The following is a 4,825-nucleotide window of genomic DNA, read 5'->3' on the forward strand; positions in this document are numbered from 1 at the left end:
TTCACATAAACTTTATTTTTAATTTTAGTTTATTTAATTAAACTTAAATTAACTAATAAAAGTTACTTAATTAAGGATAAATTTATTAATTTAAAATTTTATAAGGGTATTTAAGTCGATTATTTTTAATATTTTTATAGTTCATGCATTTATATATAGATGATATGATAAATTTTAACTTAAAAGTCAACAAAGCCTCTATTTTTTTTTCTTTTTCATTTGGACATCCACATGAGCATACATATGGTTAAGGTGCCACATTTTTTTTCAAATTTTAACTAAGAATAATTTAATAGATGAATTTAGATCATTTTAAAAGCTTATGGATAAAAAATTATGTTTTAAAGGTCACGGTTGAAAATAAAATATTACACACAGATCATGATGAATACATGATGTAATTTACTAGTTCTCTTGGTGTTTGTTCGTGTAATGAGAGTGACTAATTAAATTTGATATCATGAAACTACATCAATAAGTAAAACTGCATTGACATCTAATAAAACTATAACATAATATATAAAACATCTATATTATATATAACTAGAAGGATGCCCGGGCTTCACTCCAGGTTTATTATTAGCATTCGATTAAAGTAATATGTAAAAATGAAAAAACATTTAAAATGATAATGAAATAAAATAAAGCATTGAACAATTAAAATAATATGAAACAATTCTGTTTTCCCATAATGAAATGACTTGTACAAGGAAGACATGCAGTGATAGAAGTTTTTAATGGTTTTTTACCTCGGCAAAAAGCTCGCTTTTGCTTTCGCTTTTGCTTCTGAAAGCTGGTTGTGGCATACAGATGCTTGAAAAAATTCACGCTTAACATCTTGTTGACTACTGCTGCAAAGAAATGCAGATTGAATTCATAACAATATGATTAAAGGTGTGAATTTTGAAGAGACTTTAACAAATAATATTATATTTTGAAATAAAAAAAATCAAGCATGAAAAAGGCATAGGTCTAGAAATGCAAAAAGAAAATAGCAGAAAATAGGAGACAGATACCACATTCAATCAATGCTGCACTATATCCGAACTTGATAGCCATCCTTATGCAATATAAACCTTGCTTTGAATCACCTTCAATTGGAAGGAGATCAGAAGAATATATAGACCAATCAATTGATTACTTCCCTCTCAGTTTTTGCATTATTCTGTGGCCTGACACTCCTTATGGCACTAACAGAACCTGCATTAGCTGGTAAAGACGCAAAAACTTCTAGAGTCTTGAGGAAGAACCCCTTATTAGATACCACACCATCTTTTTCCATTTGCTTCACAAACTTCTGTTGACTGTTGAGCAACTTCTTATCAAATTTGTCAACCTAGGACCTGATCACAAAATCTTGACTCAATTATTTGGTTTAGTACCAATAACCAGCTCAACCGAGCATTAAGATTAAGACCTTTAAAATTCCCGAGCAGAAACATATAAGATACATCTATTAATTATATATTATGAGAGTTCAAACATTTTTTAGAGTATAAATATGAGATTACTTTGAGTGCCCTGGAGTAATAAAATTAAGACAAGAAAAAAAAAACAGGTAGTTTAGCTTATTTAGGCAATGTTGCATTAGCTGTGGAACTGTTTTTTCCCATTTTTCTACTATCTTATCTTTCAAAAGCCTTCTCATGATCTTCACTGATGGGGATTTTGGAATTGTGTCCACAAATTGCATAAACCTGACTTTCTTGTAGTGTGCAACATTGGAGGCTGCAAAGTCCATGATGTCTATTTCGCTTTCTTCGGAATTTGGGTTCATGACAAAACATGCAGCTGGGATTTCACCCGCCTCTTCATCAGGCAGCCTGCAGTTACACAACATTTGGTGAAACACCATAAAAAAGAAGCTTTTATGTTATGAAATTGCTATGAAGCAAACTACTTACTTACCACTGCTTCATCTTCAACCAGAGGGAGAAGTTTATATGTTGATGAGTCACGAATCACCCCCATGTCATGTACATTATCAAAAAGCCTATCTACCTCCATTGGTAGACCATTTATGCAGTATCAACCATGGCATTTCGGGTTAACACTTTCATCTCCTTCCCAGAGTCAACAATCCCATCAAATATATCCGTAGCCCTAGAAACACAGTCATAAAAGCCATACATCATTATAAGACTCTCATAGGTGATGAAACTTGGTGCGTATTTCATATCAGTCATCTTTTTGAAAATGTTTTCTGCTCTCTCTTTAAGCCGTGCCTTCCCATAGTTTAAAACAAAACAAAAGGTAATACTTTAGAACTTTAAAGAAACTAAATTTTTAGCTTCGAAAGCCAAAGCAATAAAAATTTTCCTATACAATGCTAACCAAAAAGAGTACCCATAAAACAAAATTGAGAGAGAAAGACGAGAAAAGCAACCCACTTTAAGATCAGAAACAGTGTCTGAATCGGAGACGATCATGGCGAGTCGGGTGTCGAGGCTGGTATCAATGAAAACAGTATTATAGACAGTGGAACCACCAGAAACGGAGGTAGAATCCGGTTTTTCCATTTCCCTTTAAACTCGGTGGCGACTCAGAGCTCAAAAAGGATTTCAAAGCTCCTAAGAATGATGTCAGCAAACTAGCTGGTTAATAATCCCGTTGTATTGCATTTCTTGCAAAAGACAGTTTCAGTTCTATCAGGAATTGATTACATTTTGACTGGATGTTTCACAAAAATTGGAATTTACCTGGTTCAAAGGGATTGGATGATGGGTCATATTTATGCATGAACTAAACCCACATCTCCAAAAAAGTACAGATTTTTCATACTTACATAGGCCCTTGATCATCAAGATCATCACTCTCAAACTACAGTCTCTCCACTTGTTTTCAACTTTGATGAAATCTCTGGTACTACCTCTACCGAGTGTTTGGATCTTACCTCGGATTCCTCGGCTCCTTTTCTCAATCTTCCTCCCCTTTTGGCATATTTAAAGCCTTCAACAGAAACAGTAGCCACGACAGTGGAAGAGATGGTGGCAGCATCGCTAACAGAGGAACGAAAAGAATGAAAGAGTCTGAGTAGAGGAAAAGAGTTGGGGAGAACGTGAGAACGAAAAGGCTGTTAACCAAATTTAACCCCATTTTTTCTGAGATATTGCTGAGGTGGATAGGAAATTGGGAAGTTGGGAAGTCAGGGATAACTTTTAAAAAATGTAGAGATATACAGAAGTGGTTGAGTTTGATGTTGCAAATTAAATGGCACAAACTCAGTAAAATTACATAAATTCTAACAAAAATTTAAATTTAAATTAACCTATGCTCTCTATTCTCTATTCTTCATATTGTAATTGCTGTCAAGGATTATTGTTGGGCCCTGTGTGAATTAGAAATTTCTTTTTTAGTGTTTTCTCATATTCTACTCATGGTGTCATATGTTTTTTATTTTGTTCCTAGTTCAATTTGAAAGTAATTTCAATTAATCTTTGGAAAACTATGTCATTTTCATTTATTGTTGCTAAAAATTTTTAGACTCCACAAAGAAAGATCACATATATTGTTTAAAGTAATTTAAAAAAAAGCTAATTAAAAGAGAAGTGAAACATATATTAAGCTTTTAATTTCGTTTATACAATAAAAATTTTTCATTACCGGGGTATCCAAAACCAATTTTTATTTTTTTTTTCTTATGGATTGAGAACTTCATTTGGGGCCCAACTTTGAGAGTAAGAATGGGACTAAGATACATGATGAAGCCAGAATGCAAAATTTATGTCCTTCTTTTGAAAAAAAAAAAAATAGTCCTTGCCCTTACTAAAATATGGCATTGACTTGATTAAAGCAGTCAATGCCAATCCAAATATTTACATTTAGGGCGGAAAAACCCGTTAGTGTCATTTTATTGTAATTTTTGCTAGCATTATCAAAAAAAAAAAAAATTTGCAAAAGATGATTTGTAGTCTGCTGGATTTGGCACTAATCCCAACAAACTAGAGTTTATTTTTTTAAGCAGGCGTAGGTGAGACGGTATTATATATATATATTTATATATATATAAAAGTAGGATAGGGTTGTTATATAATTTTTAAGAGGATTTATTATAATCATTTTTTTTTATGAAGGACAATTCAAAACAATTGACGGCTGCACCTTCATGAATAGGCCATTCTTGTTTGTTCTAAGTACCGTTGTTTTCAACTTTAACGCGTTGTTTGGTAAGGTGAATAAAAATTTTAAAAAATGAAAAAAAAAAGCGAAAAGATAAAAAAAAAAGATATTTTTCTTTTCATTGTTTATTTGGTAAAAATGAAATAATGAAAAGTAAAAATAATTTTACTTTCATTTATTATTTGATGGAGTTAAAAAATACAATCAAAATGAAAATTATATTATTTTATAATTATATCATTTGTAAGTTGAGATAAAAAAAATTTTAAAAAATAAATATTATGCATACTTGACTCACTTCTCTTTCATTTTCTATCTTCTTATCTTTCTAATTTGGAATTATAGGTTTTTATGAATAAGGGTGGAAAATGATCATTTTTTTATTTTCTTTTTCTTACTTCTTTTTTATCAACTATATTCAAAATTTATTTTCTTTTTACTTTTCTATCCACTTTTATCCATTGTTTTATTTTTTTTCACTTTACCAAACGCACTTTATCATTGGTGTTGTTATCACTTATCATTAAAAATGCTCATGAGTTGAATTAAAATGGGCCAATTCAAATGGTTTTTCAAAATCCCTGTCCAAGGTTTGGCTTGGCTTCCGAAGCCTAAATTTTTTTTAAATATTAAAATATATAACAAAATATTTTTAATATATTAAAATATATTTTAAAAATAAATTAATATTTAAATCTTTTAAATA

The 4,825-nt window shown here is 30.7% G+C and overlaps 1 long non-coding RNA gene across 1 annotated transcript; it reads right to left on the reverse strand.

The window, feature by feature from the left end:
• Nucleotides 1-1,022: 1,022 nt before the first annotated feature.
• Nucleotides 1,023-3,076, reverse strand: LOC149518123 (uncharacterized). Its single transcript, XR_016343814.1, has 3 exons — nt 1,909-3,076; nt 1,698-1,823; nt 1,023-1,343 (listed from the first exon to the last, which is right to left on the reverse strand). It is a non-coding gene; the product is annotated as an uncharacterized LOC149518123 (long non-coding RNA).
• Between the last annotated feature and the right edge of the window lie 1,749 nt (nt 3,077-4,825).

This window comes from Durio zibethinus, chromosome 7 (genome assembly GCF_047325235.1).
Source record: "Durio zibethinus cultivar Kanyao isolate XHJ-2024 chromosome 7, ASM4732523v1, whole genome shotgun sequence".
Classification (NCBI taxonomy): domain Eukaryota; kingdom Viridiplantae; phylum Streptophyta; class Magnoliopsida; order Malvales; family Malvaceae; genus Durio; species Durio zibethinus.